This window comes from Thermobia domestica, chromosome 11, assembly GCF_964235325.1.
Source record: "Thermobia domestica chromosome 11, izTheDome1.hap1.1, whole genome shotgun sequence".
NCBI classification, from domain to species: Eukaryota; Metazoa; Arthropoda; class Insecta; order Zygentoma; family Lepismatidae; genus Thermobia; species Thermobia domestica.
The window spans coordinates 25,622,767-25,648,575 of NC_137464.1; the positions used below are offsets into that span (position 1 = coordinate 25,622,767).

Below are 25,809 nucleotides of genomic sequence, written 5' to 3' on the forward strand. Positions count from 1 at the left end.
TTATTCATGAAAATACTCAAAAACTGAGCTTTTATATTAGCAATTTCCTGCGGGAAAACAGCCGGACCCCCACTCGTCTGAGGGGTATTTCAAACCCCCGGATGATCCGTCCATGCTCAAAACAGACATTTATACGAATTAAGACAAGAAGACACACCATACATAAGAAAGAAACAATTCAATATGGCATATCAAACTGTAATAGATGAACTTCTTTGAAGACACCTCATTTTATAAACAAAAGGTAGGAAAAAGATACGAAAAATGTCGGTGTTGTCAACTTAGAAATTATTGCTACATAAGAAATAAAATCTATTTACGTGCAAAAGCTATTTGTCAATTACTTGTGGACTTATTAAAGGTACAGTAAAGTGTTGATTATCCGAAGTAATTGGGGGACATGGGTGTTCGGAAAACTGCTTTGTTCGGATAATCGAACTGTACTGTACTGTACTGTACTGTACTAGACTGTACTTCTACAGCCAGTGCCAAACTGACAGAAGTGTGCTGATTGTTGAAACACAGCGACTGGCGGCTTGGCCGGTCAGCAGCGCCTTATGAAGGTCCCATTAGAAGCAATGTTCCGCCAGCGGTGGCTCAGTGCGGCGACTACTGTGCGAAACTTGGTTTGGGAGTGAGGGGGATGATGGACGGACGGTAGGGTGGGAGAGTAACAGGTGCGAGCGAGTACACAGTTCGGTTAAGCGGTCGTTCGGTTGACCGACGTTCGGATAATCGACGCTCTACTGTATTTAGCATTTACTCTTCAGTGAAGGTATGTCTTGATCACTGAAAAACCACAGGCGGTATCGTATGCCTTCAACGCGGAATACCACCTGATACCGTCTCACTTCGACCACTGGGTTCCATAGTATAGAATTAATATTACCACCGGCAGTGGTATATTTAGGGGCTATTGGGTTCAAACCCTCCGAAATAAATTTATTAGTTTTTCGCGTTCCACGTACAACAATAATCCTTCTTACTATTTCTAAAAATTTCATTGACTTCCCATTTTCTTACGCTCTTTGTTCAGAAATAATATTGTATTTGTCAAATTTCATTCCATGTAAAAACTGTGTTCTTCTTTTTCTTTCTTTCGTCCATTCTAGTCTTCTGTTTCTTTTTCTTAGTTGTTACTTTCTTTCGTTTCTCCTATCATACTTTCGACCGTTTTTAGTTGTATTTCAAGTCGGTCGTCGTCGATAACACCAAAACTAAGAGGAGCTGATAAGCGAAACTGGTGTTCCATACCAACTTGGAGGGATATCAATATAACAGGACTTTAGTTATTATAGCAAAAGAGTATTCACATCGTTTAGTCATAAAGAAAGGTAAATGATTGAATTAAGGAAAATCAAGAGGTGGGGGGATAAGTAGCCTGGGAAATTGGTTTGGTGAAGAGGATGCTTCCTTTTTTCTTCTATGAATAGAATAAAAGGCTAGATTCACTACTAAATGCTTATGGGTATCGTATCACGTATGATTCACCAGTTTGCAATTCTTGACATTAAAACTGCAATCTGTATATTTCAGCTTCAACTTGTCTCAACATTTTCTTTCAGGTAAAAACGTACACAGATAAAACGGAATATTTCCATATTTTCTAAAATGAAATCAATTAAGTTAATCACCTGAGATTACAAATATTTAACATGTCTTTGCAGAAGCGTCATTTGAGATCTGCCTAGGGGGAGGGGGCAAGATCCCCCCACCTTCATACGTGTTTCACGTTTTCCTATATATTAACAAGCGATCGATTAACATATATTTAATTCTCAAACTCAGGTGGGCAATTGCTCTCCTGCTTCCCCGTGTTGTGCAGAGCCCCCACCGAGACACAATCCTAAATACGCCACTGACCACCGGAGCTATAAACCGGTTAGCCTCATCCATTTTAGACGGTGTCATTCTTTGTGTGTGAGTCACAAACCAGGTTGTCAGATAGTTTGAACCAAAATTGGCCACAATATTGTGTTATTTAACTTCGTACACAACGTCGTTCCTGTTGATATCGCCTCAAACACAAGAGAAGAAATGTATTCATAGCTACATTTATTTATATTTTACTGTAATTTTCTTTTTCGTCTATTTATACTATTTTAGTGAGTTTTTTTTTTTTTTTTGCCAAATTTACATAAAATATACGACGTTAATGCATACCATACTGATTTTTATTAAGTATGTCATGTTTTTTAAAATTTCATTTTCATTTTCGTTGGTACTATGGTTACTAACAAATTTCTAAATAGAATATCTGTTTAGTTTTGAATGAAATATCTGTTTTTAAATTGAAAAATAAAAAAAACATGTTCTTTTCTCTTTCTTCACACGAAGATAAACAGTGATCATTTCCCGTGTTTTTATCTTTTAAGGTCGATACTTCTGATCTCCTTACAGATAGCGTAAGAAATAATGGATTTCACATCAGCAGGTTCTCAAAGTATATTATATAGACAATTACAGATGTGATAAAAAAAATAATAAAATCTTGAATGAATAGTTGAATACGTAGCAGAGATCACCCACAGATTGGATATTCCAACCATTTTGAAGTACTCAAAGCACGAAAATGTAAGAAATGAAACCAGCGATAAAAAAAAGAGAAAAGTTCAAAATCTTCATTGTTACGAAGTTTTGAATTGAGCAAAAAGATAAAAAAAAAAAGTGACAAACATCTTGGCATTAAACGGCGTGACAAACATTTTGGCATTTGAAGGCGGCGCTCCAAGTTCCCGTTGAGTTACGACCTAAATGGTTTCTCTAGAACACGGCACTGTCAGGACATGGCAGGTGAACGACATGTCATGTGAGAATTTAAAAAGATAACACTATGAATTTTCGATGTCAAAGTCTAAAAAGAAACTTCGTGGATTACGGTACGGCATAGGAACGGTACATTATGTGTAAATTAACCTTAGATTGTAGAGCAATATTATATATATATATATATATATATATATATATATATATATATATATATATATATATATATATATATATATATATATATATATATATATATATATATATACAGATGGTGATCAGAAAAACGGAAACACCTGTAGTTGGCAACATGTCAGATGTATGGGTTGGCAGTGGTGTCGTGGCGCCCGCAGCGTCGGACCGCTGGTGGTGGTGTGTTAGGTCGATCTCCATACTACATCAGGCGCAGTGGAACAGCAGTGTCCAGTGGCTGCAGCAGACGGAGGTAGTGTAAAATGGGAGACCTCTCAGATTTTCAAACAGGGCAAATTGTTGGTGCGCGGTTATGTGGAGTGCGTATGACGGCAGTGGCTACTGTGTTAGGTGTGTCGCGTGGGACAGTGTCGAAGGTGATGACGGTCTACACAACACACGGGAAAACCACATCGGGGAAGCGGAACAGTGGGCGGAAGAAAATCATGAGTGACAGGTCACGCCGGGTATTAAAGCGCATTGTCACGCAGAACCGTCGTGCCACTGCGGAGCAAGTGAGGGAGGAACTCAATCAGCACCTCCCCCACCCTGTTTCGACAATCACAGTCCGCCGCGAATTACATGACATGAACTTACAGGGTCGTATTGCACGGGCCAAACCGCTCATCAGGGACCATAACGCTTTCGCACGCCGCAAATGGTGCCGCGACCATGCAACTTGGACCGTTGAGGACTGGAAACGTGTGATATGGTCGGACGAGTCATCCTTCACCCTATTCCCAACCACGGGCCGTGTTTATGTGTGGAGAACGCCCAAAGAAATTTATGATCTGCAGTGTCTCCGCCCAACTGTGAAACATGGCGGCGGCTCGGTGATGCTTTGGGCCGCCATATCATGGTTTACATTGGGTCCTGTGGTCACACTTAGCGGAGGAATCACTGCCAACGATTATGTCGCAATTTTAGGAGACCACTTGCATCCTATGGTCCAGATGTTGTTCCCGGACAATGACGCCATCTTCCAGGATGATAATGCACCCATTCACACAGCTGGCGTTGTTGCAGCGTGGTTTGAGGAACATCGGGATGAAGTTCAATCCCTCCCCTGGCCCGCCCAATCCCCAGATCTCAACATAATTGAACATCTGTGGTCCGTCTTGGAAACACGACTCCGGCGACGATTTCCATCTCCATCCTCTTTCAAAGAACTGGCCGATGCCCTGCACGAGGAATGGTGTAAAATTCCACTTGCTACCATTCACGACCTCTATGCCTCCATCCCACGTCGCATCAAGGCTGTTCTGAAGGCGAAAGGTGGCCCGACACCATATTCATCTGGTAAGTTGCAATTTCCTTCAGGTGTTTCCATTTTTCTGATCACCATATGTATATTATATATATATATATATATATATATATATATATATATATATATATATATATATATATATATATATATATATATATATATATATATATATATATATATATATAGTGGTGGATCCAGGATATGATCAATGGAGGGGCTATACCATAGTTTGCAGATTTATCTAGTGTAAAGCATGATTGAAGCCCATTTTATCCAGTGTATACCTCAGCGTCAAGGGGAGGATATAGCCCTCCTTGGATCCGCGCCTGTATATATATGTGTATATATGTTGCTGTTAGCGAGTGTGTGCTCGGGATTTTACCCATAGAGTAGGCATTTCAATGGTGAGTGCATGCATACTTCAGCGTCTGGCTTGAATTGATAATATCCAACCCTACAGCAGCAAACGTCTTCGCGATGTAAGTGACCAGCATCTTCAGAGAGTTCAGTAATAGTACTCGTTTCAGGAATAAATAATCGTAAGACCTGATGCATATGTCAGCCAAGGGCGCCGATTTCTCTGTAAATTTCGGGGGGGGGGCATTCAGATACAAAAGGTATATATATGAAGATTTTAAGACAAATTGCACTCAAATTATGCCAAATATTGTATATTCATAAATACAATAGGGGCCCCACATGAGCTTGGGGGGGGGGCGGATCCCTCGGCACCCTCAGGATCGTGTATGACTGGACCCCAATCAGTCTAGTAAGGGAATTTTTTTCTTTTTTGTATTCATGAATCTTACTGTTGCCGATGACAGTAGCTAGGAGACAACACATGCGAAAATTAATTTACAAGAAAATACTGAAAGCTGTAAATCAAGAAACGAAGGAGAAATTCGTTAGAACTTTTATTCCCCCCTTAGAATATATTGATGCCAAGGACTATATTGAGCTATCGATTGGACGAAATAAAACTTATCATCCCCTCCAAAGATGGAAAGCTTAACAACAAAAAATTATTATTTATGGAAAAATAAATCTCTGCCTCTGTTTCAAATTTATAAACTTTCCTTTGTCATACCCAGTCAGTGGTAAGATGCGTAAAACTTATGACTAGAGCAATGCAAAACTATAACAATTCATAAGAGGAGACCATTTTCATAGATGCAGCAACCTTGTGACAAAGTTGTGTAGGTGAAATATAACATCGAAAGTGTACTTTATCTCTCAGGGGGGGGGGGCGCTGTGGCTCAGAGGTAGAGCGTTCACCTCCGGTACTTGGGGTTCCTGGTTCAATCCCAGCTTGCGCCGTGTGGACTTTGTGGTGGACAAACACCGTGCTCGTGGGTTTTCTCTAAGTTCTCCCGTTTCCTCCCACTTTCTTCATTCCACCATTTCACTCATCTCTCATCATCACCGTCTCCTTTAGCCTAATCGGCATAACCGTGGGACGTAAAACTTAAAGATTTCATTTCATTTCATTTTATCTTTCAGGAACTTCTCTTCGGAATTTATTTCAGTAACAGTCTATATAGGCTTACTCCTAACTTTTAGAACAAAGTATGAGATTAAAGCAAACGCAGTGATATCAGAACACGATCTCAAGTTTTTCTTCACATTTGTATTTTAGAGTGCTTTTCTACATTTTCACTGTGCAAATAAACAAAACAAAAACGATTTCAAGGATTTACTCCTTCCCGTAATTAGCTTTACAGTACATCACGAGTTGCTTCTCGAAACTTTTTGATGTCAATTTGATCAAACTGTAGCCAAAAAGTGATCTCTCAATGTCAACAAATCTTATTGGACAAAATTTTTATAAAGAGGGGCAAGTTTAATGTCTGTAATTTTTTGGCAAACTGAAATTCAATCATTAAAGTGATTTTTTCATGACTTCAATTGTTTTGTAGGCGGAGTTTCTAGTAATAACATCCGTCAATTTCTTTTCTAAAATGGGCCAGAATTTACACTGAAAAAAAAAGTTGTATGAGACGTGCGTAAAATCGTATGTTATATTTGTAAATCCTGTAGATTTTGGACTTAAGAGTCTTCGTCCCGGCGAAATTAAAATACCGCTAATTTTACAGTAATTATGTGATATCTTCAAATAGATAAAAAGATAATCGAAATGTGAAACAAGAGCGCCTTAGACAATATTCTTTTACATGAGAAACCGTTATCACGACTCACTTATCTGCTTTCGATTTCGAGCCATTTTGATAAATCGGCATTTATTTTCGCGTTTCTAAACAGCTGAAAACGGAAAGCCACTAGGTGACTTATGATAACGGTACCTCACGCAAAATAATATTGTCTAGGGCGCTCTTGTTTCACATTTCAATTATCTTTTATCTATTTGAAGATATCACATAATTACTGTAAAATTAGCGGTATTTTAATTTCGCCGGGATGAAGACTCTTAATCTACAGCAAACGTATAACTGAAAACGCATGTTTTATAATACTTCCCGTATAAGTGTTCCATCTATACGTACTTTCCGTATGAAACAATATAGGCGGTCAGGATCTCACATACAAATGGACGTATATAACATATAGCTGACGAAGGTAATATGTAATATAAGGAAGACTGTTAGATATCAGACATCCTGCAACGGGACAGTGCCTATGTAACATACGGATAATGTATGCTCCGTACTGATTTCTGTAATACAAGATGATTACGTATATTTATACAATATACCGCTGTCGGGAGAACGAATTTTTGTGAGTGCACCAGAAACTGACTAAGCTCTGTTGAACTTCATTAACTAAAACTAAGCATTCACTGAGCAGCATTCCTTGCGTTTCTTGTTTCTGAATTGACGTGGATGCGATGGCAATCGTGAGTGTTTTTGCTCTGCATCTGTTGATCGGTTGCTAACATTTCTGGTCCTCTATAAGCTAGGCATTCTTCCATCTCCCCCATGCAAGAGGCCATTCTGATGCATATACATTTAAATATACTGAAAATACAAATCAAAACTGGATTTACTGCATGCTATAAGCATGCATTTGAAATAGAAACTTATATGTTGAATAAGCACTTAAATACTAATATATCTATGCATTAACCTTTGAAATGTGTTCTTTATACACTATAAAACTTCATATTCGAGTTTTATTATTGTTTTTAGAAACCCCTACCAAATTTTAAAGAGATGCATATAAGCAAACAATATATGCATTTGCACAAAAGTCCGATGTCTACCTATGACAGAGTTCGCCGGAAAAACAACGCGATGAAGATAACAGATATGAGTATATTGCAAAGGAACACCACACACTTTGATGTCGAAATTAGACCGGAGGTTATATTTCAAGATGGCGCCCTTGACTGATAATGGTGAAACAATATAATTTAACATCCCTTGAATGGTTGGATGGTTGAGTAGAACGTGGGTGAAGTTCGAATTGCAGCCACCTCCACGTGGTGAGATTTGAGTCAGTTTACCAAAAATAATTACGCGGAATGAGCGAATATATACAATCACTCTCTAGAACAAATGAGTAAAACAAAAATTCCCTTTTATATACCTTTAATACATAAGTACTTATGTTTCTAATAGTCGAACTCCCTCGTCTCTAAGCGGTTAGCATACGCATCTTTTGCGTGGGAGACCCGAGTTCGGTTTCCGGCGGGAGCTCATGTTCGAATTCCACGTTACACTGTAGCGCTACGTTTCATATGGCCTCGCTGCTGAAAGGGACGATAAACTAAAAATCAAATCAAATGAAATGTTTTAATAGTTTAAAAACAGCCAGCTTTCACCGAAATAGCCTATATACGTGAATTTCTAAATGTACCGCATCAATCAATCAATCAATCAATCAATCAATCAATCAATCTATCTATCTATCTATCTATCTATCTATCTATCTATCTATCTATCTATCTCATCCTTGGGCATTTTTTCGGTAAACGTTAATATTATTATACAATTTATAATAGGGCTGGTATCGAGACGAGACGAGACTGTGCAGTCTCGGTCTCGTCTTGGTTGATAAATAGCGGTCTCGGTCTCGTCTCGAGTCAAAAATCACCATCTCGGTCTCGGTCTCGTCTCGGTCAACAGATGCTTGTGTTGATCTCGGTCTCGGTCTCGGTCTCGAGGACCAAATCTCGGTCTCGTCTCGAAAGTCTCGAAAAAATAGTGTGAAAATTGTGAAAGTATTATTATTGTAAAGTCTGTCGATTCCGCTTCTTATTTTTTGCCTTCATTTTGACAGAATTATGATATGGTGTACCTCTTCATAGCTAAGCCTACAAGTCCATAAGGTTATAAAGCATTACATAAGTATATATCCTAGGGGCGGATCTAGGATGGACTTCCGGGGGGGAAAGGGGCGATTGCCCCGATCGCTCCCCTGGATCCGCCAGTGATATATCCAGTAACGTAACATAGCTTAAGCTTATTCCTGAGCTCTCAGCGGTGCATGTGATCTTTATTCGATAAAACTAATCGTGTGTTCATTACGTTGAAATTTTATATTGATTGAAAAATACTTGCGAAACATAGACATACATATTATATAAGTATATAGGTAATTCCAGCTATTTGTATTTATTTTCTCTCTCTAGGCAAAACAAGTGATTCTTAACTTTCTAATTTTATTGGTATTAATTTTCGGTTTTGCTGCAATATGAAGGATTGAATAGTCAAAATTATTTTTTCACTGTACGACTTCCTTAAATTTTGGATCCATTTTTACCCTACCTTACAGTAGTAAAGTAGTATAATTCACACACACACATATTATATATATATATATATATATATATATATATATATATATATATATATATATATATATATATATATATATATATATATATATATATATACAAGGGCGCCCATCGGGGGGGGGCAAGGTGGGGCGCTCGCCCTCCTTAGAAAATTGTACTGAAGAATCTCGAAAATCCAAGAGAATTTTTACATTAGTTACAGCAAAATCTGAAACAATTTTTGAAACGTCACTTATACTTGCCCCCCCTTGGAAACCACAACGTGGGCGCCCTTGTATATATATATATAGAGGCAGACTATGCTGTCACTTTTTCATCGAAATTCAGTTAAGAATACTTTTTTTAAAATAGACTATGTTCTTTCTAGTGGTATTAGTTTGTAACTACTTAGTATAGTTTGAAAAACAATACTATAGGTCTTAGTTAAGGAACCGGTTTTCGCTTCTCCTGTAAAATTACGAAATAATGACTTGGTTTAGTTTACCTCTGGTCCAGATATAATAAAATCATCACCATAATCATAATCAACCATTATCAATCCACTGCTGGATGAATGTCTTTCCAAGTCTTCTCCACAACTGTCTATCTAGCGCAATTTTTTTCCAGCTTACTATCCAGTGATTCTTGATTTCGTCACACCTTCTTGTATGAGGACGTTTCCTAGGATGTTTTTGTCTCGTGGTATCCAGTTTAGAATTGATTTCGCCCATCGATTATAATTTCTTCATGCAATACGTCCAGCACATTTTCCAGCTCATGTTAAAGTTATTTCATTAGTACCAGTCATTAGTTGCCAAATAATTCATTTCTATATATTTGGGCTATAAATAGTTCAAATCCGCTGCTTTCGGAGCACAGAAACTCTTACTTTTTGATCTTCGGATCTTGCTACACAGACTGAATGATTTAAATCAGCACAATGTGAGGACCCCCATTTAGTCTAGCGGCTAGTACGCTTGACTTCAGTTCGCGAGGCTCCGAGTTCGATTCCCGGTGGGGATAAAGTTGAACGGCCGAAATGATTCTGATTCCACTATAATCAGTAGCTCCACGTCTCCTTTAGCCGCCCTAGCATAACCATGGGGCGTTAATCTAAAACAAAACAAAACAAAAATGAACACAATATATATTACTAACTGTAAGTCCTTGAATAATTGCATATAGCTATATGGTAGGGAGGGTCCTTGAACAATTGCATATAGCTATATGGATCGAGTTTGAGGTGGTCGGTGGTCAAACTAAACTAAGTGAAATGTAATTAGAACTTTTAATTAAGCGCGGTTCAGTTTTAATCTAAAGTGTACACCAGGTCTAAGGCTAAGGGGGAACAACTAGTGTTACTGAAAATTTATCAGTTACTTTTAATTTCAGTTACAATTTACATTTACTTGTATTGCTGGAACGAAAACTTTGACATTAACATTATAAGTAGCCCAAAGGTTATGAAAAATGTCATCTTTAGGAAACATTCTTGCATCATAAAACAAATTACGAGTAATTTAAAAATATTTTGCAGTTAGCTACGTTATTTGCCCTATATTTAGAATAATATTTAGCAGTTTATTTAAGTGGGCAACACTGGTTAAAATAATGTAACTGCGACTTGTTGTAATTAAAACCACCAAAAACTATTGTTGTAATGTTAAAGAAGCAAAGGAAAGCAACAATCATTATTAAAAAAAAAAACACACACACAAATACGTCATTTTAAGCAGTATATCAATTACTATCTATGCGTTTGGTATCTCTGAAACGGTTTGAAATAACTGTTGTTGTAAATGGCATTATGATTATTTAGGCTGTGTTTTGGAAGCATTTACATGATGAGACGTGATATGTCAGCACGTTTCCAAAGTAAAGTCGTTAGAAAAATTTAAATTTTCCATTTCTTCTTTGTTCCTTTATTCATTCGAAATACATTATATCATGATCATAGTATTTGACGCTAAGATACAATTAATGCGCATTGCACCGTCCATACCTTTTGAGTTATAAGAGATCTCCAAAATGTTGATGTTAGTGATACTGTATTGTTCTTTGTTACACTGAATAATGTATGTGGTATTGTGGTTTTATTTAATATCTAAAGTAGAAATATGAGATGAATTACATAGTGCAATGTGAGAAAATACAATTTTATGTTGCGTTAGCAACACTGCTTGTTTATCTAGTTGTATTGCAGAGAATCTAGAAGAATTTTCCCTTCAATATTCCACATAACTTGTTACAAAATTTTAGCTTTTTTCATATATATATATATATATATATATATATATATATATATATCGCGGATCCAAGGGGAGGGCTATGCCCCCCTTGACGCTCAGGTATACACTCGATAAAATTTGCTTCAATCCTACTTTCTTTACACTGGGCAAAGCGCCAAACTATGGTTTAGCCCCTCCCTTGATCATATTCTGGGTCCGCGGCTATATGTAGAGAGAGAGAGAGAGAGAGAGAGAGAGAGAGAGAGAGAGAGAGAGAAGGCTATATACATCAGCAGTGGATTTTGCTTCGAGAGAGGCTTGACGAACGAGCAAGAAACATTTGTGTTGTATGTGCAATGCAAAATAATAATAATAAAGATTACAAATTTATTTCGGGAGTGGCTTGAACCCGATAACCGACCCCTAAATACGCCACTGTACATCTGTCGATCGTTGCCATATTATGTAACACAGTGACGAAACAAAGTTTGAGTAAAGGCAATTTTAATAGCTATCATTATTAAGATTCGAGACGACACCGAGACTGACATAAGTCTCGTCTCGGCATATAGAAGTCCGTCTCGGTCTCGTCTCGATATATAGTATGAAAGACCGTCTCGGTCTCGGTACCATCCCTAATTTATAATCATTTCTTTTATCTTATAATAGCAGAACGATTCATTTCGCATACGCATTTCTTAATCAATTCGAATTCGAAATGGAACCAGTGATATACAATGAAACATATTTACTCTAAACAGTTTACCTTCAATTTTTTAAAATATATATTTTCTAGGAAATATGCATTTTACTGTATAACGTATAACCAACGAAATTTAACCATATTAACTTATCAATGTGGCAGCTTTTGAGGGAGATGTTACATTAGTTTATTATCTTTTTTTATTTATTTATTTAAATACATTTCTGGACATTACGGACATATATGGCTTTAAGCCCGTCAGCCGTCACGTATGGCTCTTGGTGAGCATATTATCCGGGACAGGGGGAAGGAATGAGTCGGCCTGGTACGTGTATGATAGGTACCATCCCAACATTTACTTTGCGTTAATGAGGAAATAAAAAAAGCTCACTATAAAGGATGGTTGGCCTGGAAAAAAAGCTGTTACACCCAAGGGCGCCCATGTTGTGGTTTCCAGGGGGGCAAGTATAAGCGACATTTTAAATATAGTTTCAAATTTTGATGTAACTGGATTTTCGATATTCCGAAGTACAATTTCCTCTGGGGGGGGGGCAAGCGCTCCACTTTGTCCTCCTGATGGGCGCCCTTGGTTACACCATTTCGACCGAGTGTTCCCATCGGGAAACACGTTAAGTCACGTTAGTAAAAACTGGAGTTTCGTTGCTACAATCTACGGGAAGAAAGCTACATACAGCATTAGAAAGCTGATACAAGAAGTAATATGTCAGAAATCTTTCTTCCTTTAGCTTAAGCGATAAAATTTAATTTCAATAGAGGACTTCCCTCAAGAACCACCACTGCGTCAATAAAAAAAAAAAACATTCTGGCGTTACAACTTATGAAAGAATATACCATGCAACATGGCACATTGTCAAGTAAATGAAGTGTGGTCAGCGCTCGGCTTTTATCAGAAACACAACCTGGGACCACGCGCAAAAAATTAAAAGAACAGAAACTGTATTTTAAACAAAATACCACTTGTCGTTTATGAAGGCGTCAAATTTTGTTTTGTTTCGCTTGTTAAGTGTATATTATAGCTCCTATATATGAATAGTGATGATGCTAGTGAGGATGAGCGCCCTCTGTTGTTACCGTTTGTCCCCCGATTGCCCCTAGACACGTAATGCAATATAGATCAACCAATATGAAACTATTTTCGATATATATATATATACTGCTGTCCCCAAAAATGTCTGCCTCTCCGCTTATCCCCCCCTAAGGAAGCAAAACTGGCGTTGTCACTGTGTACGAACAGGGGCGGCTTTAGAATTTTAATTTTGGGTAGGCTCGCTCCAGTGGCGTAGCACACTTTTACGCTCCCCCCGCAAAGTATAGAGAAGGGGCCCTAGTTGTAAAGCCGATAGAAGTAAGATTGAAGTTCTACTTCTTTAAATCTTTATTCAAAGCAAGACTTCGGGGCCCCCTCGCACTGCGGGGGTTGCGGGGGCAGCTGCTACGCCACTGGCTCGCTCCCTCGCTTATGAATATATATACGCATTTGAAGATTAATGACAGTAGGAAATTACTTTTACAGTAGTAGTTGATGCTATTTGTTATATAATTATCTACCATTAATATAAAGAGTGGAAAATATATTAACTCTTTATTGTATTTCTTAGCGTTTATATAGGCCTACTTTTCAAAAATTTTGGGTAGGCTCGTGCCTAGCCGACCTACCCACTAGAACCGCTACTGTATATGAACAATGAAATCAAAATCAGCAAAGTTAAATTAATACGAACCGGTTCTGCTTAATATGCACCGGTCGTACGATTTTTTACATTTCCTTCAAATATCTGGAACATAATATAAACAGAATTGTTATTATTTATTTATTTACTTATTTGGTCATTTCCTAAAATAGATTTAATCGTTATTAACAGGAATGCTAAAGTTAAATATAGATATTTTACAAATGCCGTCAGTCAGTAATATGTTTGAGTGAGTGCGCTGATGTATTGATTTTATATTACGCGAGGGAGGCCTACCGGTAGAATGTGACTTTACGTGCGAGAAGCAAATAATTGAATATTCATTCCGTCAATGGATTTATTATTATTATTATTATTATTCCGTGTCCCGATTTTTGTATTTCTGTTTTCTATACATATCAGGAGTTGAAATTTGCAACTGTGTTATCATAAAAGCTAGATATTTGCAAGCTTATCAAAGACCATATTGTGCCTTACCTTTATTCTGTGTATTTCGTCACTTAAAAACGTCGTATCACTACCATCATCTACCGTCCATGACCCTGAACCTGGGCAATTAGCACACTCTAGCGGTGGTCACAGGCAAACGCTATATTCACTTTTCGGTGCCCTGTTGTTTTTGTTTTCCTGCGCAACTTATTCGCGATTGGTTCACCGTACCAAGCGACCCCTTTCCCTACGAGAAAACAGCTGGTCGCTGTCTGAGCTCCTTGCGGATATCGACCGTCAGATGTTTCTTTCAAAGAGGGCGCCATGTACTAAGCCAGGTTTCAGCTGACTGCGAGCCAACGTTTGACAGTGGTGCAGGCTAATGAATTTGTATGAAACAGCCTACGAAATTTTGTATTTGCAAGAAAACAAGTAATAATAAACAGAATGTAACTTAAATCCACGGGCGTCTCTGGCGGGGAGGACGAGGGGGACGCGTCCCCCCAATATTTTGTAGTAAAAAAATATTCATTATTTTATTCTAATTTAATTTATTTACTAACGACAGAATAACATATAAATAATAGTATAATAATTATATTTATTTGGAATATAATATTCGGGCTGTGTAACAGAGCTCTTGAGATATCTCAAGGGAGTCCGTGGTGGCAAGCAGAACGGTAACAAATGGAATCGAAGATAATAAACAGGTTGGGCTAGGTAGTATCATTTAAATCACTTTCTTTGATAACCCTCCACCCCTCAAATTTAACATGCCAGAGACGCCAGTGCTGAAATCAGTTATCGAAATTAGTGTTTCTTCCAGATACACTTCTGGAAAGTCTTCCTCCCCATCAGAACGAATATATACTAAATGCAGATACATGTCATTCTTGAACAGAGCACATCCTTTAATGAGTAGTTTCTTAGTATAGTCTCTTCACATTTTAATTCCCCCTAGACAGAATTTTCTGGAAGAAAGTCTGATTGAAATGTTGTATATAAGCAACACCTAGTTCCTTTAATGTCCAGAAAACTAATCAGTTCAAAATAAAAGAATACTTGTTTGTTTGTATACACATTACAGAACTGTTACTAGTTTTTTCTTTTAATTCATCCTTTGTCTCAGGCGCGCATCCAAAAATTTTTGTTGGGAGGGGTGCAAGCTTTCGGGGGATCCAATACTACAAGCCACCAGGCAGGGGCGGATCCAGGACCGACTTCTGGGGGGGGCGGTGGATTGTCATACTGCTACTTTTAAGGGCTCCAAACTTTGGGATGGGTTTTATTTATATATATAAAATAAGAAAGTTTCCTCTTCTTGGGGGGGGGGGGGCGATCGCCCCGATCGCCCCCTGGATACACCCCTGCCACAAGGGCCGTGCCGTGGAAAATCAGCGCCCGGGGCGAGAGTATACGACGGCGCCCCCATACATATATTCCAAGTAATTTTTTCCTTTCTTTTGTCCCTTTTTCTCCCGATTTTTTCGCCCCCTTACTTCGGCGCACGGGGCCGTCGCCTCGCTCGCACCCTCCACGGCACGGCCCTGCAAGCCACTACATATTAAACAGGTATTAGTCTACACCCGAACAGACGATAAGAAATTGTAAAATACTTCTACCTATATTTTCAGGAAAAAACGTGATCGAACTATAGATTCTTTTTATAAGAGAAAGAGTACCGATAAGTGTAAGATCAAATTTTCATGCTACATTTATCATTTCGCTGTTAAACAAGTATAGTCTTAATGAGACAGTGTACAAATATATGTTGACATACGAGGGTTTAGAAGGTGGGGTGTAGACCCGGTGAAACCCCTCTGAGTACGCCCCTGCTTTGTCTCCGTTGTTTATCTCTACAAATACAAATAAAAAAAAAAAACATCTTTCTCCTCAACACGCCAAAACTGCATAGCGGATTTTGACTTTTTTCTTTAACCCTTTAACGGGCACACTTTTCTGGAAATGTGTACTCTCAGGTGGCAGACGTAGTACCACGTCGTAGCCACAAGAAGCGTAGAACTATGAAACAATGATGTATGTTTCAGACAAACAACAATAGCACACAACAACAAACAAAAAAAAGTTACAAAAACGTACCTACTTTACCAAGACGTTTGCTACTGCTTTGAAATGCAGTTTCTGCTTCGTTTATTACAGCAGCAACAATTAATGTTCTTCTTACGAGCAATAATGAGCCATCTGTTATTCCAAAAGTCAATGTCGTTTGCACATTATGGGTATTCAGAGTCCATCGATTGACTTGTTTCCGATTTAAATGTAAGAAGAAAAGTTTTAAAGAGAGACCTTCGTCATTGCCACTGAACATTAGTGACTTTTTAGTCAAGATGTAGTGCTACGTCGTAGCCATTTCCACTGTACATATGTCCTGACGTAGCACTACGTCATAACCAGTTAAAGGGTTAATGTAAACTTAAGGTTTAGAATTGGAATACTTTTATCATTTTCAATTGGGAATGAACTCTGTTAAATACAGTAATGGAAGTCACGCGAAAACATATATTTATAAGTGAATACGCTTACGTTTACAATAAGTATTAAGAACATATAAATATTTTCGTCTAGGGTTTATGCAACCGTTAACACTTAATATTTAAGCGTCTTTTGGTTATATAATTGTTCCTTGCGTCTTGTTGTCTCAAGAATTAATATTCAATTATTCTTATCATTGAATTAAATACATACAACATACACCTACATTTACAAGTAATAGTAATTGAAATTACACATGGGATAAATACAGTCATCTGTAGTCAGGCGTCTATGTTATGTAAATATTAAAAACCATAAGCGAAAATTTAAATATTGACTAGCTGCACCTGCACTATCTACCTAGCACAACATTCACACATGAACACGAATCTTCTTGTCATTCCTCACATCTGTAAATGTCCCTTTCAGGCACAAATGAAAGACGTCTTGATAAAAATCGGCAAGGGACATCATAAAGGGGAGATTTTTGCAATATCTCGCACCGTTTGTAAGACTTGAGCCTACTTCCGGTTGGAGTTTCTAATTCATGTATGATCAGTGTTTCCTTTCTTGCATGAAGTATGTAATACGCAAATGCATTACATAAACAATTAATTATAATGTCAGTGATATATGGTGTTCATTGGGCAAAACACTCCAAACAATAAAGATTCATCTTATACTGAAGAAATAGTTATCCATCGTTTTTCATTGTTATCCATCGTTTGTCATTTGGCCATGAAATAAACGTCTGAGAGATATACAACCTCTGTATACAAATGGGTGGTGTTGGAATGTATAACTCGTAGGATATGATGATTTAAAAGAAAACAACATCTGAAGCATACCCCTAAAAATGTAATAAAGAAATAACGAACATTTTTTTGAAATATTCAGTTGGAATTGAACAATCCACACAAAACTTGCAATTGATTAGTAAATGGAGTAGTTTATATCTCTCAGGCGTCTATTTCATGGTCAAATGATAATGAAAAACGAAGGCAACCGTTTTTTTCAGCCTAAGATGAATCATTATTTTTTGGACTGTTTTGCTCAATGAACACCATATATCACTGACGTTATAATTAATTGTGTGTGTAAGGTATTTACTTATTACATACTGCATGCAAGAAGAAAGAAAGCACTGATCATACATGAATTAGAATCTCCAACCGGAAGTAGGCTCAAATCTTGCAAACGGTGCGACATATCGAAAAAATCTCCCCTTTACGGTACCCCTTGCCAATTTTTATCAAGACGTCTTTCACTTGTGTCTGTTAAGGGACATGTACAGATGTTGTGAGGAATGACAAGGAGATTCATGCTCATATACGCATGATGCGCTGTGTAGAGAGCGCAGGTTCAACCAGTATCAATGAGAAAATTAATTTCACAACCACTCATTTTCATTATATTAATCACCCGTCTCCTTTAGTTTAATAAACATAACCGAGGGACGTTAAACTAAAAAAAATAATTTTCTTTGTAAAATTAAAATAATTCACTATTAATATAATATATTCTATGTTCTGAGGTCTGGTGCTTGGGGTCCCGGGTTCGATCCCAGCCGCGCCAAGTGACCTTTGTGGTGGACAAACACCGTGTGCGTGGGTTTCCTCGGGGTTCTCCCATTTCCTCCCACTTTCTTCATTCCACCATTTCATTCATTACTCATCATCACCGTCTCCTTTAGCCTAACCGGCATAATCGTGGGACATAAAACTCAAAGATTTCATTTCATTTCATTTTTCTATGTTCTGAGGATACACAATAAATAATGTCTACTGTAATGGTAGAATACTTTCTAGTAACAGTTGTCTAGTATTTTCATGGGCTGAAGTCAATTAAATATGAACAACCAAAAAATCTTTGATTGATAGAAAATAAAGAACAAAGGGTAGCAGGCCCGTATCCACGGGGGCTGGGTGGGCTGGGCCAACCCTGAATTTTCTCTGTTCCCCCTAAAATTTTCACGGTAGGCTTGCAAAGGAACTATAATATGGTTGGGTCGGGGCTCCCCTAACTTCTACCACACCCCTACATTTTTGGGCTGGCTACCGGCCTGGAGTGTAGGTAGTAATACTGTAGACAGGAAAGTTGGGATAGAGCAAGGTAACATTACTGTTGAAAGAAAATTATGTTTGACAACATACACCTCGTGTATGACTTACAATTATAAATAAAAGTAAACATTTATTTTGGTAAGGAAATAATTATTCATCTCATAAAATTGGAAGATCTTTATGGTAAATTTTTATTAAATTGACTCGGCGAAATTAAAATACCGCTAATTTTACAGTAATCGAAATGTGGAACAAGAGCGCCCTAGACAATATTATTTTACATGAAATACCGTTATCACGACTCACTTATCTGTTTTCGATTTCGAGCCATTTTGAAAATCTTCATTTATTTTCGCGTTTCTAAACAGCTGAAAACGGCAAGCCACTAGGCGACTTGTGATAACGGTACCTCACGCAAAATAATATTGTCTAGGGCGCTCTTGTTCCATATTTCAATTATCTTTTATCTATTTGAAGATATCACACAATTACTGTAAAATTAGCGGTATTTTAATTTCGCCGGGATGAAGACTCTTAATAAAGGAAAACATATCCAGTTTAACGTCCCACGATTATGCCTGTTAGGCTAAGGAAGACGGATGATTAAGGCAAATGAATGAGTGATGGAAGAATTGATGGAATGAGAATGAAGGAGGAAACGGGAGTACCTCGAGAAAACCCAGGGACACGATGTTGTCCACCATAAACTTACATGGCCGGGGATCGAACCAGGTTCCCCACGCACCAGAGGTAAACGCCCTACCACTGAGCCACCGCGTCCCCTTAAGAGTCTTCATCCCGGCGAAATTAAAATACCGCTAATTTTACAGTAATTATGTGATATCTTCAAATATATAAAAGATAATTGAAATATGGAACAAGAGCGCCCTAGATAATATTATTTTGCGTGAGGTACCGTTATCACAAGTCACCTAGTGGCTTTCCGTTTTCAGCTGTTTAGAAACGCGAAAATAAATGCCGATTTTCAAAATGGCTCGAAATCGAAAGCAGATAAGTGAGTCGTGATAACGGTTTCTCATGTAAAATAATATTGTCTAGGGCGCTCTTGTTCCACATTTCGATTATCTTTTATCTATTTGAAGATATCACATAATTACTGTAAAATTAGCGGTATTTTAATTTCGCCGGGATGAAGACTCTTAATAAAGGAAGACAATATGCCAATATGTACAGTGTGCTCATTTATTATGTAGCCAAAAAATCCACTTGTGAAATCCTCACATCTAAACAATTAACAAGCCTATATAACCATAGGGCGAAAACCGCGTTGTTTCAAAGTTACAGGATGCCCAAAACGAGGAAAGCGTGACTTTTGAGATTGTCTAGCTCGAATACTATATGACACGTTAAAGGTGGTTAAAGAAATATAAGAGGATCTAATACACTCTATCTAAGTATCCTTGCTTCACAGGTCGTACTGGCACAATTAATTTTAGGTATCGAAACCCTGATTTAAATACGGATAAGGGAAAAATATGTTTGGATAGAAAATATCCAATTATCGGTTTATTAAGTTGTAATGTCGTGTACATAGGTATTATGATTTGGCAATTTCACATTAACACTGTTAATATTCGAAAGTATGCAATCACACATAACTCAGGTTAACACCAAAGAAACGTGGTTGATAACACTTGTAAACAAGGGTGCCCATCAGGGGGGGCAAGGTGGAGCGCTCGCCCCCCCTAGAGGAAATTGTACTTCAGAATATCGAAAATCCAATAGAATTTTTACATTAGTTACAGCAAAATTTGAAACTATTTTTTAAACGTCGCTTATACTTGCCCCCCCCCCCTTGGAAACCACAACATGGGTGCCCTTGCTTGGAAACCAAGTTCCAACTTGAAATATCGTTGGAAGACGGCAGAGGCGGATCTAGAAGCTAAATACTATAAGGGGCAACCAGAACCCAATCCCAGACTATGATAAGCATATCACGAGTTTACTATAAACTTTCAATATAAATAACAGGTTAAATTATTTTTGTCACTCAAAAACTGTGGGAGCCTAGGCCCCCCCCGGTCCCGGGCTATATCCGCCTCTGGAAGCGGTGATCTTAGCAAGAGAGCTCTTCTGTCTATTCATCTAGTACAGGATGTTTCTTTTACCAAATACTCACTTGTATTATCAAGCGATCCTATGGTCATTAGGACATACCAAGGGATATTTAAAGTTAACACTTAGTTTCATTCAGTGATTCTCAATTAAATATTCAAATGAAATTCTTAAAACAGTGAGCTCCAGTTGTAAAAACGAAATGAGTAAAAATGATATATATTTATTATTATTATTATTATTATTATTATTATTATTATTATTATTATTATTATTATTATTATTATTATTATTATTATTATTAAGAATATGGATGTCCCTTAACATGTTTTGGCAATTAGCCAGCAGGAACAAGCCTTTTGCATTAAGATAATAGCAATTCACTACAATGTCGCTTAGCTCCGGTTTAGATCTGGATGATAAAATTCAGTACTCCGTTCTCTCAATATTACTAGAGCTCCTCCGTGGCTAAACGGTTAGCGTACGCGCCTTTGGCGCGGGAGACCGGGGTTCGATTCCCGGCGGGAGCTCATGTGGTTCGGATTCCACGTTAATCAGTAGGTCCACGTCTCATATAGCCTCGCTGCTGAAAAGGGACGTTAAACTCAAAATCAACTCAACTCTCAATATTACTAAGGAACACTTGAAACCAATATTTTTTGGTTTAACATATGGAAACACTGTTGCAATCTCCAAGGCCACTCTACGTAACGGCAGTGCAACTGTACCAATGAAGCTCGTATCTTTCCTGTCGGTTCAGCTGTTTATATTTATTTATAGAAGCGAGTGATACGTGTTTCATTTCCGTATCTAGATTATATACTGTACGTATACTGTATATAAATTACACAGAAATTATCACACAATCTATTGAGCGCTTGCTTATATTATTTATATTTTTCTCCTTTCTACAGGACTTCACGTTCGACACGTTGTAAATAATGGATTATTTCATCTGTATAATCGTGGAATGCTGATAGCTTTTACTTTTGATTATACAATTTTTAACATCGCTAGAAATAAAAATCTACATATTTTTACTTGAATAACAGGAAAATCTTGCAAATCATAACGAAGAAACATACACAGTATAGACTACTTTGGATTCAGTAGCATATCAAAGTTAGTGCTGGTTGTGCAGAAAATTTTATATGCAATCTTCGTCGTTCCCCAGAAAATAATAATTAAAGCAGTGATTCCTAACCGGTGTGTCACGTTACCTCACCATGTAGCAAAATTTTAGAATTTAAAAATTATGGAGCATTTAACAAATAGGTAGTTAAAAGTCAATTTTGAGACAGATTGTGCAGTCAGTGCTTTCAGCGATAGCAACAGTGTTCAGTACTACGTAGAGTCAATGCTTCATAGAATTTATTGTTTTACACTACTCCAACTCATCATTACTACCGTATACCCCTGCATGCTACTGTGAACAATGGGAAACACGGGTTCAATTCCCGGCGGGAGCTCATTTCGGATTCCACGTTAATTAGTAGGTCCCGTCTCATATAGCCTCGCTGCTGAAAGGGGCGTTAAACTCTAGGCCAACTCAACTCAACTCAAGCTCCTGCGGTCAATATTTTTTTATCTATTTCTGTAGCTCTTCGTCTTCGATATTCAATGCAAGCGATTAAAACAGGCACCTTAGACAAATATTTAAGCCTCATCTCGTTACGGAAACGCAATTCCCGAATCTTCGTCTTATCTACAGTGTAGAATGCAAGATAATATTTTATAAAAATTTCAAGTCCAACATCTAATAGTCTCAATGATCTTATAATAATAATAATAATAATAATAATAATAATAATAATAATAATAATAATAATAATAATAATAATAATAATAATAATAATAATAAACACCTCATTCCCCTGTAGGATACGCAATTTCCAAAACTTCGTCTTATTTAAGGCCTAGAATGTAAGGAGAATATTTATACAAAATTTCAAAATAGTTTCAGAGATCTGGTGAAAGAAAAAAAACTCTTCTCCCCCCTTATTAAACACTATTTACCAAACCGTCGTCTTATATACATCATAATGTGCAAGAAGGATATTTATATAAAATTTCAAGGCCATGTGCGTAATAGTTTACAAGATTTCTTGAGTGAATCAGTCAGTGCATACATGTAAATTTAGGGTGACCAGACATACTCTTTTTAAGAGTATTATACTCTTTTTGAGGTTCATATACTCTATACTCTTTTTTCCTCCCAAAAAATATCGAATTATACTCTTTTGTGGTATTTTCAATTTCATTTAACGTTTAATGCATTTTCCCATTGAAACTTGCATTTTTTTTTTCCTGTAAAAACTTGAACGTTGACAACGCTGCGTTTCTCGTCCTCGTTGCATTGTAGGGTTGCCAGATTTTCTTTTTGCAAAAGAAAAAATAATATAACTAAACTGTTTTTATTAGTTAGTACTAAAACTATAGTAAAGACGTCAAAATTAGTGATAGATTTATCCAAACTTTCAACGTTTTAATTATTAAATTGTTAGTTAAATTGATTGAGTACCTGGAATGGTTTATATTTTCCAGTGTTGGGAAGTAACGTAACGCAAGTAACGCGTTACTTGTAACGCGTTACTTTTTAAGTAACTTTCCTAGTAACGCGTTACATTTTTCAAAAGTAACTGTAACGGTAACGCGTTACATTTTTTTAAGTAACGTACCTACTTTGCGTTACTTTTTCCGCGTTACATTTCGGATGAGTAACTACGATATATGTACATTTTTTTTCGGAAACAAATGTTCCTTTCCTGTAAGTGAATTTCTCAGAATGAAACAATCGAGCATGAACTACGTATGTCAGTGACCGACAGTCACAGACACACAGAGAAACAGATAAGTTCGTAGTGCCACTTAGGGGTGTTCGATAAGGCTGAGGACCTATCGAACTTCGGGACTGAAAATTTATCGAGTTGTCATCGGTTACTCGAAACCTTTCGAGTATTTGAAATTATCGAAGTTTCGGGTATTATCGAAATTTCGAGTATTATCGAAGTTTCGGGTATTATCGAAATTTCGAGTATTATCGAAATTTCGGGTATTATCGAAATTTCGAGTATTATCGAAGTTTCGGGTATTATCGAAATTTCGAGTATTATCGAAGTTTCGGGTATTATTGAAATTTCGAGTATTATCGAAGTTTCGAGTATTATCGAAATTTCGACTATTATCGAAGTTTCGGGAATTATCGAAATTTCGAGTATTATCGAAGTTTCGGGTATTATCGACATTTCGAGTATTATCGAAGTTTCGGGTATTATCAAAAGTAGTGATGGACAGTTCGGTTCCTTCACCTCTCCAATGATTCCTTCTTTCAGCCAAACTAGTCAAACAACTTTTTTTTTAATCTAATAAGTTATTGCAAAGTTGTACTTGTGAGGAGAAAGGAAAGCGTGCACAAAAGGATTGCTTTTTGGTCCCCCCCCCCACACACACAGAAAGCGTTCATTTTTCCCTGAATTTTATCTCTTGTTTGTTATTTGCTAGCAACTAGTGTATTAGTGTTGCCAGAGATACGGTCTTAAACGTACAAATAGGGTAATTTGCTCTTTATACGATATAGTATACGCCCAACACCTCAACCATATTAATCACGCACGGTGTTGCTAAAATGTTATAGCAAAATTTTATTTTTAAGCCAAATGTATTATCTTCTGTCGTGTTTGCTTTCTCTTAATGGTCACTAGTTCACACATTGTCGCAATCAGATATGATGATGCTTTGGGCGCAAACTCCTCCTTTAGCCTTTCAGTAAAATAAATGTTAGTCAAATCAGTGGTGATGTCAGGGGTTGTTTAGGAGGAATATTTCCCCACAAACATATCTCTGATCATGTTCACCGTGGCTTACCAGTATTTTTGCTACTTTCACCCTCCGTGTATTCAAAATCTCCCGGGGTAAGATTACCATAATTTCTGGATATTTTAAAGAATGATGTGTGTGTTTATTGAGAAGTTAAGAAAAGTCTAATCTTAACTTCCTAAAATGCTTATGCTCATTTTCTATACTTAAAATATATTTTTTTTATATTATTGTCTTAATTATCTTCCTGAGTAAAGTATTCTTGCGAAGAACACCTTATCGTTATTGATTTTTTCATAAATATCAGCACAATACAGAATTGCAAGCGAAGCAATTGACCAAACATAGCGAAATTTCCCAGTCTTCCATTTTCCCTAAAATTTCGGGCATTAGTTAATCCCAGACAATTTTCCGGATCGGGCTTGTATCTAGGACGTATGATAAGACTACGCGGGGGAAACCTTGACATCATCACTAAGTTTAATGAAGGTGAAAAACGGAAATAAATCTATTTCCTCGACAGTGAATATACAGTGTAGCATATGTTCTATACAGTTGGTTTGTACATTATGATGAATCCACACACTAGCGGATCCAGAAGCGTCGTTTGGTGGAGGCAAATTGCTTCCTGGACGAATAATGTAGGTTTTAAAAACGTAAGAGTTTTGCATCAATTTAGAATAACGTAGGGCATTATTTTATATAGAGTGTTTCAAAACAACACCGCCAACGTTTGGGTTCCCACATTACCTAATTTTAGCGGATACCACCAGATTTTCAGGTCTTATATTCGTCCCCCGCTTAATCATCTCTTAATCACGAAAAACCACCCGCTTTTTTGGATTGGAGAAAAATCTAAGACGACTTTGTTAATAAAGTGTTGTTATCTATATATATAAAAGAGAACGTACAAATCCTTTGTTAGCTCATCACGCTAATACGGCTGAACCAATTTCTTTCATTTTTGGGGGGTTATTAAGATTTGGACCCTAGATGGTTTTTATCATATCACTTTAATTTTCAATTACCAGTGTCTTGAGATAATTGACCATTCAAGTGTCCATAACGTACAAATCCTTTGTTAGCTCATCATAGCTAAAACTAACCGTATTTATATGCAACCCACATGACCGTGTCACTCGGCGGGTTAACATAAATGACAGGCGATATAATGTTAACATTTACTCCAATCTTCTATGGTTTTTATCATATCACTTGAAAGCGAAAAAGTAAAAATTATCTAAGTAACAAAGTTTATTGCGTTCCAGGGTGACCCCAGCGAAGCGGGGTGAACGCTGCTAGTATTCAATGTAAACCGCTACATTTCTG

The 25,809-nt window shown here is 37.2% G+C and overlaps 1 protein-coding gene across 2 annotated transcripts in view; it reads right to left on the reverse strand.

The window, feature by feature from the left end:
* The window catches only part of LOC145663992 (transmembrane protein 229B-like), a 188,322-nt gene that overhangs the window by 81,353 nt on the left and 81,160 nt on the right, over nt 1–25,809 (reverse strand). Inside the window, exon 1 of one of the 2 annotated variants that reach the window (XM_081730270.1) lies at nt 14,081–14,280. The exons of the other annotated variant lie outside the window; for it this stretch is intronic. The gene's annotated coding sequence lies outside the window, so the exon portion shown is untranslated. Of the gene's footprint in view, nt 1–14,080; nt 14,281–25,809 lie in introns of those variants that run through there. 2 annotated transcript variants of the gene reach the window in all.